The following is a 12,155-nucleotide window of genomic DNA, read 5'->3' as shown; positions in this document are numbered from 1 at the left end:
GTGTTGGCTGCATCAGCTGCACGCGTGTTTCAAGAAACAGAGCACAACAAGCGGGTGTGAAAGTGGACGGAGCGCGTCCAGAAACGTGGGGCGTGAGGAACAGAGAAGCCAAGCGCTTCCAGATCCGAGCAGGAACAGGTGCAACCAGGGGAGCTTGAGAGCAGGAGGGTAAACCTGGCCGTTTGGTAAAATGACTAAAAATCATACCATAACGTGGAGGTGTGGCCTCCACTGTTATTTCAGGGGTGAAATGGGCTAGGGGAAGCCCAGCAAGAAGGAGGGGTGGGGGAGCCAGAGGCCTGAGGACAGCAAAGCAACGGAAGTAAGTGACCTTGAGAACTATTCTTGAAATATCCTCTGGGTGTGGTTAGTGGCATGTGGAAGTGGCCGAAAGCATGCAGGCCAGAAAGCTACTAAGTTTTTAACAGCCTTATTGAGATACAATTCACGTACAAGAGTCACCCACTTAGTGTATACAATTCAGCAGCTTTTAGTGTATTCACAGTCATGCAGTCCTTACCACAGTTGATTTTGGGCACTTTACTCACTGCAGAAACAAACCCCTGTGCTCACTGGGGGTTACTCCCACCTCCTCCCCTGCCCCCAGCCCTCTCCAGGCCATCCCTGATCTACCTGGCGTCTCTGTAGGTTTGCCTGTCCGGAAGCTGCACGTGCGTGGAATCATACCATGTGGGGTCTTCTGCGTTTAGCTGCAACAATGTGGCACAATGTTTTCAAGGTTCACCCATGTTGTAGCCTTCCTTTCTAAAGCACGCTGAATAACTTCTTGTTGTACGGCTACACCACATCTTACTAATCCGTTTATCAGTTTATAAACATTTGGGTTTCTCCCTCTTTTTGCCTTTTGCGTATAAAGCTGCTGTGAAGATTCATGTACACGAGTTTTTGTGCAGCATGTGTTTTCAGTTCAGGGGGTATATACCCAGGAGGGGAATCGCCGGGTCACACGGTAATTCGGTTTAGCTCTAACTCCAGACTGTTCTCTAAAGTGGTGGTACCATCTTGCGCTCCCACCAGCACTGTACCAGGTTCCAACGTCTCCCAACCTCTCAAACACTGGCTATCGTTCATCTTTTCATCGTGGCCGTCTGAGTGGCTGTGAGGTGGTATCTCACTATGGTTTTGAAATGCATGGGATGAGTATGTTGAGCATCTTTTCCTGTAAACCTTCTTTGCGTTCCTTCTTTGAAAAAATATCTATTCAAATCCTTTGCCCATTTTTAAAGTGGGTTGTCTTTTTATTGTTGAATTGTAAGAGTTCTTTACATATTGTGGACATTATTATATTGTGATTTACAAATATTTCTTTCATTCTGTGGTTTGTCTTTTCACTTTCACGATAATGTCCTTTGAAACACAAAAGTTTTTAACTTTGATCAAGTCCAACCTATCTGTTTATTTCTTTTGTTGCTAGTGATTTTGGTGTCATATCTGAGAAACCAATGCCAGCCTATGAGAATATCCCACTCTAAACACCTCCAGCAACTTTTAATAGTTATGAAGGGCTAGATCTAGCCACATAAGAATTGTTGAGTTCCGTTTTAAAAGATCAGAGATGCAACACAAAAATTATTCTGAAATGAGTGAAGTACTGAATCCACAGATGAAAACAGCACATCTTTGTTCAGAAAAGAAAATAGAGGCCAGTCCCTGAGACACATCCTGGTTAGGTTATTGAATTCCTATTTGATTGCAAGGATCGTGAACATTTTCTTCCAACATCCAAACAGAAAAAGGAAGCCACCAACAAGGAGGAAATTCCTTTTAGGCTCAGTTTTCCCACAAGCAATGCCAAAGACCACGGGGAAGAAAGTCCACAAAACTCAGTAGGAAAGGACGTGTGACCGTGGACTCGTACACGCAGTCAGGTTGTGATTCTCCAAATGTCAACCATGTCACCAGAAAACCACCCGTAAGTCTGCGATTATCTCTGTGTTAGTCTGTTCTGTTATTGATATCCGGTTGCTCTGCATGGTTCTCAGTATGGACCGTACATCCCTGGAGGGCAAGAGTGTTTCTCTTTTGTTCTTTGTAGATCTGATTCATAGGAGATACTCTACCCTGTGTTGACTGGTTGTAAGTATGTGTGTCCTACGGCAGCTCTGCAGTCCTCTGACTCTTGGAAAGTGAGCTTCTCCAGTGCAGACATTCTCAAACATTAGTGCAGGCTGGAAACCCCAGAGGGCTCGGTGACACCAATGCTGCAGGTCTGGGTGGGACGGCACCTCTGCGTCTCCCACGGTTTCCAGGTGCTACTGCTGCTCCAGGGGCCACACTGGGAGGGGCACTACTCCCTGGGGTGGTGCCAGCCCTGGCTGGGACCCAGGCATCACCGGGGGGGGGAGTTCTGCTGGTTCCTGGGGCTACCCCAGACATAATGACCTGATCCCTCGGGCGAGGGCTGAGCACTGAAATGACTGCCCCGGGCATCCCATGCGTGCTGTGTTCCCGTTACGCATTCTATGCACGGACCCAGGATACAGATATCTTTATGGGAATGATGACAGGGGAAGGCGGGGACTTAGGCATCTTTCTTCCCCAGCATCTTTCACAGGGGCAAAAATGAACAGCCGAGGTGTCATTTGAGTAAAGGGAGGAATGAAAGGAAGAGCTGGGACAAGCCACGGGGAGGAATTAAAGTGCAGTCCTTGGTGGGACCCGCCGACCCGCACCCTCCCATTAAGCCCAGCTTTGAGCGGGGCCGGAATCTCCGTCCCCAGGAGCCCCTCCCGGCCCACGTCACCTTGTCCGTGTCACCTGGCCTCCCAGACGTCGCAGAGCCTGGACCCAGGGTTTGGGATGCTCTGTGGTGGCCACGTCCTCCCGGGCAGGACAGGGTGAATTGGGACCAGAGATCCTGTCCCGGGGTTGGGGAGGAGGGGGACGTGGAGGTCACATCAGGTTTTCTTCCTAAATGTCTCATCATTGCCAAAGATGCATACGCCTGTTTCTTGAACAACTGAACTCCTTTACGTAAAGCCTGTCAGACAGAGCTTTTCTCTCTGCTATTTGACAGAGATGACTCCCGTCAAGTTCAGCAAGGGCCCCCCTCTCGTCCAGCACAGCGGCTAGTTTCCTGGCTCCCCTCGCTCCCCTTCCCAGCAGCCTCAGGTTGACCCCTCCCGGTACGGTCTCCTGGTGGGGCCACCTCTGCGCTTCCTTCTGCCTTCCCTGCGGCTGCCAGGTCTTCCTCTTGGCTCCGCTTCCCGAGTGTGGGAAGGTCCCCGGTTCTTTCCTGAAGCTGCTCCTTGCCCGGGATCTCAGGCAGCGCTCTCGGGGGCCCTGGGGGAGGGCGGCTCTCCCCAGTACGCAGTGTGGATGTGTAACCCACAGCGCGGAATTCACAGCCAACAGTCCTGGCGGTTGCAAAGACAACTTCCGAATCCCCAGCAACTTTACTTATTCAGCGTACAGGGAGACAAGGGAGATTTCTCACACAGACTCTCCCAGACTTTCATGACAGAGTCAGCTGGAACGAGGGCAAGCCCATCATTCCTCAGAACTTCCGTTTCCCTCGGGGAAGCCTGCCCTGGGGGGCGGGGGTGGGGCGCTCTGTTTGGTCTTATATCTGCAGCGAATCAAAGTCCCCCCAGTCAGGATGAAAGCACCCCGTCCCATTGCATTCCCACATTCCTCCTCCTTCTTTCAGTGTCTTCCAGGATCTGCTTTGAACTGGAGTGTTGTATACTCTTCAGGGGCCCTTTGACCTGTTCCCGTTCAATCAAAAGGAAACTAGGTCTCAGCCTTCGCCCTACAGCCAGCCCACTGAGGTCTGTGTCCAGAGTCCAGGAGCTTCCCTGCCAGGCAGTCTACGCAGCAAACGGCTAATTCAGCCCAGATAAGTGGGTAATTCTGGGTAATTAGACGCTTTGAGGGAAAGTGTGCAAAGGATGGACGTTTACAGGGAACTTTACCCACCTTGGAAGGCAGACACAGAAGTTCCCAGTGGGTGGGAGAGGAGAGGAGAGGAGAGGAGACGACTAACTAGGCCCCAGAGCGCTTCCAGACCCACCCCGCACACGGGCAGCCCACACAGCACCTTGATTTTCCAAATATTGGGAGAAAAAGCAGCCAAGGTTTCATGTGAGAAGGAAAGGCCTGAAGCACTCCAGTTTCTGCTGGTTAACGAAAGAGGACACACACCAAGGAAAGCCAGTTCGAATGCATATGAAAAGCTGGACAAAAGAGAATGCGCGTTTGACCAGAAAGAAAAGGAAAAAGAGAAATGACCTCATCATTTGGGTACAGAACAATTGCCTGGTAGGTGTGTTGTCGTACATTCCTCGGGCGTCCAGTGATGAGACAGTGTTACAAGGTCCACGTCCCTCGAAAAGAGGACGGCTCTGGCCCTGGCCCTTCTCTAAGGGTATTCACCCCAGAGCGCAGTAAGCACGCAGATAAAGCTGCTCTTCTCACGGGCACGGACGTGGTGGGCCTGCAGCCCAGAGACACCCAGATTTCTCTGCGGGCGCACAGCCCCCGGAGGCAAGGGCTGTAGCAGAGCTGCCCGGCCCCCCAGGGCAAATCTTCTGTAAAACTGCCCATCAAAGAAGCCAGTGAGAGTGCAGTCAGGGAAAAGCTGCAAATTGATTCCAGACCCTGCTTCTCTTCAGCCATCCTGGAAAGAGCTGCTGAAATTATTGAAATATTCCTGCCAGGGTGTGACTCCTCCAATCACTGCTCCCTGGCCTCCAGGGAACAGGCTGGGGGGTGGGGGGAGCGGGCGGAGAGGACCACGGGACCTCGCCGGAGCCCTGGGGGCACCCGTGGGGCCGGTGAGACGCAGAGGGCAGCCTGAGGGCCACAGCGGCCAGCCACCCCCTTCGTGTCCTGGAAACCCCTCCCGGGCACGCTTTAGTGGGCACTTGGATATAATCCCCTTCGGAAAATCTTAACTCGACCGTGTTTAGTCATAGCTGAGGAACCACACTGAACAAAGAGAGGTTCACGAACACTCGAAAAGGACAAAAGCGCCAGCTTTGTCTAAGAGAGAACTAGACGCATCTCCGGTCCTAGACTGCTGTTCTGGACTCAGATACAGAAAGACACTCACGGAATCATGGGTTCATCCACAGCTGGTCGGCACTTGAAGAGGAAAGAAGGCTGCCTCCAGCCACGCGAAGCGACTGAAGTTTCGGTGGAGAACCGAGGGCGGAAGGGAAGTGTTGTTAATATCAGGCGCACCTGCAGTTGCGGGACTCACTGTGACCCACAGGGGTGGACCGCGCAGGTGACGGTGGCCTGGAGCAAAGCCTCGTAAGGCCAGGCTGGTGGGAACAGCTGAAGGGGCAGGTGACAGAATCTGCACCAAAATGATTTCCAGGCCTTGAGCGAGGAGCCAAAAACAAACACAAAATTTATTAGAGATAAAAGTTTAAAAAATATAAAATTCTAATTTCAGATTCTCATAAATAATTACACAGTCCCAGTGCAGATAGCATCCAGGTTGGGAGAAAGGCCTGAGGCTGAGTTACCACTGCTTCGGAGACCAACAGAGCAGCCTGGCTAGAGGCACGGGGCCCCCACGCGGGCCTCCAGGACCCCGGTCGCTGGGCACACGGGTCAGACCAGCCCTGCCCCGATGCCTCCTGCGTCCCCTCCTTCTTCCCGGCCACCCGGCCCTGGTCACACCAACACGCATTTCTTACCTGTAATGAGGTCTCTCCCACATTCCAGCTTTAAAAACATGACAACGTATTCATTTCAAGGTCAAGTTCAAGTCCCTCCTCCCCGACCTGGCTCTCCTTTTCCCACCAGGAGGTGATCCTGCTGCCTCTGCCCACAGATGCCTGGGCTCCAAGACCTAGAGAGTCTCAGCTGCCTCATCAGAGAGGGTCTTGTCTGAGGCCGTTTGCTACATTTTACGGCTTCTGAACAACTCTGTAAGCAACGGAGGGCATAAACTGTACTTTTAGATAGAGTTTGCATCTGTCATATAAGCCTCCTCATGTGACGTGGAAGAAGGGAAGGTCCAGCGGCCAGAATGGGTGCCCCCAGCTTTGTGCTACCAGGAGGAGGTGTCCCAGACAGCTGGTCACCTGTCACACAGCGCACGACGCTGGTCATCGGTTTTCAGATGACAGAGCTCTGCATTAGCGTGAGAGGTGATCTCCACGCGCCTTGAGAGAGTCGGGCTTTCTGTCTGTCGACTGACAGTTCTCCGTCCACGCGGATGTGCGCCTTAAAGTAAAAGGCGCCAGTGTTGTTGCGGCCCCGGCACCCCTGCTGTGGCCGGCCTGGGGTACGCCTGCAGAGAGAATCTCAGTTCACAGGGCAGGAAAACTAGGTGCAGAGAAAAACGTGTCTCTAAGCTCAGCAGTAATTTATTAAAAGGTCAGGGGGATATACAAGCATTTTCCCCCTGAGGCATATGTAGACAAAACTAGAGGGAAATGCAAACATAAACTATATTACATTGCAAGCCAGTAAGCGCTGGTTCAAAAAGTGTTAAAGAGGTGCGGCTGCACGAGTAAACTTGGGAACGGGTCTGCCCAGCTCTGCTCCCAGAGCTGGGGAGGGCTCGGCAAGGGTCAAGTCCGCGAGCAGGGTTTAGACTAACAAACCCAGCTGTTTTTGGAAGCAAATTTCTTCTAGAATGTCTTCATGGGTTATTACTATTTCTATTGATTTTCTCTAACCCCTACTTTTTGCTGGGACTGCAAATTTGCCAACCGTCGCCATTCTCGAGTCTGTGTAGCCCCACTCGGGCTGGGTCCCCGGGGCGGGTTTACACACAAAGACAAATTTTATCCGAAGGGGCTCCCAGACGCAGTTCTAGCCTGAGTCACCGTCTCTACGCAGAGGGCACAGCAGAGCTTCTCCCGTCATCCTTGAACTTGGACGCAACTACACAAATGGGAGAAGAGATCGTGAAAAGCGGTGGCAACAAAGCTGGGATTTCTTGAGGACACCACCCAACCCAGGGATCCGAGGGGTCGCCGGAGCCAGGCTGACGTGAAATGTGCCCCAATCTTCAAACGAGACGGTTTTGCTCAGACAGTGAAGGGCGTCGGCCTGTGAATACGGCATCAGTTTAAAAAAATCTCATTTCCCGCCCTGTAGGCCCCACCCATGAAGTCCCTGTAAAGATTTATAGAGCGTGTGGAGCTCGATCACAAAGACAGATGGTTGATGGAGAATGTTAGGCGCTTTTCCCTATTTCCTATTTCAAATTTATTATTCTCTCCTTTTAAAATATTTTTTGCAGAGTGTAAAGTTTGGACCAAGCCAAAAACCTCAATCTTTATGTTTTATTTCTGAACATATTGTGAGTAGACACTTGAAAATAAATGTCGAAGCACTTGGTCTTCTTTAACCAATCCATAACAAAGAACTTAAAATAAACTTTCCAAGACGCTTATCAATTACACGATGTACAAAAATTCTGCACACACATGAAAATCTTAGTTTTAAACAACATGTTATTTACATTATTAAAAAAAAAAGATATCTTCAATATGTTTTTCTTCAACCTCCAGACAGCTTTTCAGATGAAATACCTCTAAATTTAAAGCAATGACCCTATTGTTAATCTGAAACAAAACTGCAATAAGTACACTCCCAATGTCCTGGAGACTTGGGGGAAATAGTATATTTATTGTATTTTTTCAGGCTAAAGATCAGACCTCTTTTAAATTTAGAGTTACTTTATCTAAAAAGGTGTCTGGAGGTTGAGGGGAAACATATTAAGTATATTATTTGAAAATGTAACTAATAAACTATTTGAAATAAGTTTATCCTCTGTTGCCAGACTTTTCAGACAGCCTGGATATTATTTTGGCTCAAAAAGCAGAGCATTTTACATACTAATGAATTACATATGGGTCACAAAATGACTGCCCAATAAAAGCTAAAGACATGAACGTACCTATTGATCTACAGAAAGAGGCTGATTAAGCAAGGGACAGGGCACAGGGTCTCTCTGAACCCTCAACAGAGAAAAGAAGTTTGAACAGAAGCTGGGATGGACACCCCCCCGGGGACCGAGGTTCTAGAGAGCACGTGGTTCTGGGAAGCTCAGCCATCCTTCACGCAGGCCCTGACGGTTCACCAAGCCTGTGGTCCGTCGCGGGCTCACTTATCCACACACTTCCTGAGCCTGCCCGGGGCCAGCGTCACAGTCCCTGGGAAGCTCTTTTGAGGATTTAGGCACAAAGCTCCGAAAAGGCACGAGACCTGACGCCAGGCAGCTCAACTCACAGCACTGAGGCCCCTGCTCTGAGCGCTCCAGGGACGTGTGCCCAGGGGTGCCAGTCACGTGGGGCACCCGACGGGGAAGACTCTGTTCCCGAGTCTTTGGAGGGTGCCTTCCAGGGCACTGGGACCGCCCATAGCAGGCAGACAGAGGATGCTATTTTGACGCCTCTGGCCAAGAGGTGACCCTTAAGCTCAGCCGGCACCGGCTCTTCAATTCTAATCTCACAGCAGCATAAGCATCGCAAGGCCACTGAGAGTAAAGGCACATTTGATTTGCATCTCTGATGGGCTGTATCACACAAATCTGGGCTTTTTTATTTGATGAGGTGGTAAGTGGGCAATACAACAATTCGTTACCTGCCAAATATCAGCCTAATTGGTTTAAGACAATCGCTACTGCAACGCCTACCAAGACACCCCGACCCCATCCATCTTCCCAACCAGGCTCCCCTCCTGCACAGACGTCCACGTGCACGCACACACATATCTGGGCCCAGCGGGCTGAGGGTCCTGCCCCGATGACCCTTCTCCTTCAACATGTCCCAGGACGTGATCTCACGCGTCTTCTCTCACTCAGGCCGTGCCTCCCGAGACCCCCTGTGCACCTTCTCTCCTCTCTGTCAGGCTCTCAGTCCTGACCCCCCTTCCAATATTTTAGGAACTCTAATCACCATGATGTCAGTTTGCAAATACGCAAACGGAGGTCTAAAAGGAGGAACCATCTAAGATTTAAGCATCAGAACATGAAAAGGCTCAGCGTAACAGAGAACGCCAGCCGCAGAGCATGACTGATGAGAAGGACGCGTGGTCCTTCTGCCTCCTTCCCTCCCAGGCTCGCTCTGAACGTTCCTGCTGGGTTCATTTCCCTAGCCTGCTCGCGAGAACACAGGTGTCGTCTTGCTGATGGGCGCTTCTGCTCCACAGAGTTTCCGCGGGCTCAAGTCCCCCTGCCTGGTTTTCGGCTTCCCCCAAAGTGCTGCCTCATCCGAGTGATGCTCCCCACGAAGCGCACACACCGGCCACTGGGGAGGGGGGAGAGGGGGGGAGAAGAGGGGAGAGCTGCCCAGCAGGGGCAAAGCCCAGGTGTGGCTTCCATGCCTTCCTTTCACACACACCCCCACACACACACCCGCCAGAACTTGGCCACCTGGCCACACCTGGCTGCCAGAGATGACATCTGCATTTTGTGCAGCCAGCTACGGACCCAGCTGAAAACCCTACAGCTCTGGGAGATGAGTGGATGGATTTGGGGAGACAAGCAGGAGAGTCCACTGCACCCCAGTTCTTCTTCATGTGTCTCTGCTCAAGTATCACCCTCAGTATCTGCGTGCCGAGACCAGCTCGGCGACTCGAGGTGAGTGACGGGTGCCGCAAGCTTGAAGAAGACACAGACACAGACACAGACTGAAGAGAAAAGTGGGACGGGGGGCTCAAGACCTCTCGGATCAAGAGCCCTGCTGACTCATCCCACGTTGCTTTTATTGAGTTCTTCGGCTAACATTCTCAGGTTACACCCATAAATAATCAAAGGCCTCACATGACTGAGACAATGATCTTTGTTTGCTTCCTGGGTCCGAGTTGAGCAGGTGTGGATCTGAGCTGGGCCTGGAGAGCAAAACAGCCCTGGGGGCAGGAGACCTCTCTCGGATATTGGGGGTCTGTGCCCCACCCGTGTTGGCCCCTCTGCGACTGTGCCTGTCTTAGGTTGTTCCTCCCTTGAGGAATCTTACCCGTCTCTGGCTAACCACTCATCCTCCAGGGCCAAACAGGGTGATATAAGGAAGGCTCTATGCACCACCCCTGTTGGCCCCTCTGCGGCTGTGCCTGCCTTAGGTTGTTCCTCCTCTGAGGAATCTTACCCGTCTTTGGCTAACCAGCCGTCCTTCAGGGCCAAACAGGGTGATATTAGTCTCCACGCCCCGCACCCTCAGCTCCTCCACTGCTCAAGCAGGACATTCTGAATCCCATCGCTCGGCCCACATACTGTAACATTTTCAAGGTTTCAGAAAGGCTCCTGAATGTCTTCCCACATCTGCGGTCCTGCAACACAGTCCTTGATGGGCCAGTCCCTGTGCTCTGCAGGGCACCCCTGAGCAGATGCGGCTCAATCAACCTTCTGCCACCAGCTCAGGCTTTCGGGAACCCCTGAGACTCTCCCCAACTTCCCTGACTCTCAGTCCCCACCCCATCCGTAAAGGTCCCCCCTCGCCACATGCCACGACGCTCTCCCTCGTCTGAACTCCTGCACTTGTCGGGCACCCTTCACCCCGCGACTGGCCCTCAGCACCTGCAGAGCAGCCCACCCCCCCACACACACACGCCCCCCACCCCCCCCACCGGCTTCCACCCAACCTGCGCAGGGAAAGCCGGCGCCATGGCGGGTGCGCTGCCCCGTCTCCCTCTCTCTGGCTGGACCAGCCTCAGGCCTTGGTCTGCACCGCATCCTGCATCCCGCATCCGGCATCCCACATCCCACATCCCACATTCCGCATCCCGGCAGAGTTAGCAGGCGCCCACCACACAGCTAGTTCCTCTTGTTACACGTTTCTGCCCGTGTTTCTTGGGGTCACACTAAATACACACGTGGTCCTCAAGGTCATGCCAGCCTCTGCTTCGGGGCCCAAAGGCAGACACGCAGGCCCCGCCTGCCCGTACTCCCCGGAGTTCCGGGCAGTTCCCTGCCTCCGTCTCTTCAGGGACTGGCACACAGTAGGCACTTAGCGGAGACTGGGCTTCATCAGGATTCACCGTGTCTACTTTTTCCTTCTCTGTCCTAAAGCCGGTGTAGTAACTTGGTAGTTCAAGACCCAGGTTGCTAAGAGCCGCGGCTGCACACGCAGAGACCATGGTCCCGGCCCAGGCGGGTCCAACCCAAAGCGTGTCCCGGGTTCGGAGCACAGGGCTGCCCGGGCTGCCCCAGCACCACTTCAGGAAGCCGCACAAGGGGAGGTTCTACAGGGCGCCAGCTCCGCTCTAGGCTCGGCTTACTTGCTGCCGGATGAATGGGCTCATTCCCTGTCACAAAACCCACCGCGGACGTGCAGCTCCGTGAGCCCCGGTCCTCCACACGTGAGCAAATGGGAAGCGCACGCTCCACGGGGCTGAGAGCCGCCAGGTCGGCCGTGCCCGGGCGGCTTCCCACCCCCGCTCCCGGGGTGCCTCCTGCCTTCCTCGGAGCGGGTCCCCGGGAGATAACCGGCTCCATCTGGCCACGCCGCCCACAAGCTGTTTGGATGTGCACCTCTCACTTTTGCTGTCTCCCCAGGTCGGGGATAAATTTTTTGCAGTTGTGTTTGGGCGTATGTGTAGACATTTTCCAAGCATTTTGAATTCTGTAAAATCCAGAAGAAACGTTGCCAAATCTATTCCCTTCCCGCGTTTTAAACCCAGATACATTTAAAGGGATATTCAATACTTTTGTTATTGACCTGGTTCCCCATATCCCATTAAAGCGTTGTCTGTTAAAAGCTATTTGCTAGTCAAGGAGGCTTGGGGGCCCATCTAAAACCCTTTTTCAGTCCTTTGTCTCTGAAACAGGAAGTTGCATCTTGCGGAGAGTAGACACTGCGACCTGAGCCCCGCGAGCGGCTGCCCCACAGCTCACTGTGCGGGTCCCCAGCGGAGCCTCGACCGAGGCAACGCGCCTTAGAAAGCGGCACAATGAAAATCGGAGGCTTCAATACCGGCAAGGAACCTGTGTCTTCTCCGGGTCCCAAACTAGCGATGATCGGAGAAGACGCGCGTCCTCAGAAGCCGGAGCCCCCGCGTCGAGCGGGGAGCGGGTCAGCGCGGGAGCCGGGCGTGGGGCTGCCTGCGGCCCCCGGGTCACCGCCCGCTCCACACTCCGCTTCGCCTTCGGCCGGCCCTGCGGGGAAACACGCCCCCCGGGCTGCGAAGGCGAGGTCAGCTCCCCTTCTGCTTCGCTGAGATACCACCCG

This window comes from Hippopotamus amphibius, chromosome 11 (assembly GCF_030028045.1).
Source record: "Hippopotamus amphibius kiboko isolate mHipAmp2 chromosome 11, mHipAmp2.hap2, whole genome shotgun sequence".
Classification (NCBI taxonomy): Eukaryota; Metazoa; Chordata; class Mammalia; order Artiodactyla; family Hippopotamidae; genus Hippopotamus; species Hippopotamus amphibius.
Note: the sequence above shows the minus strand (reverse complement) of the source record.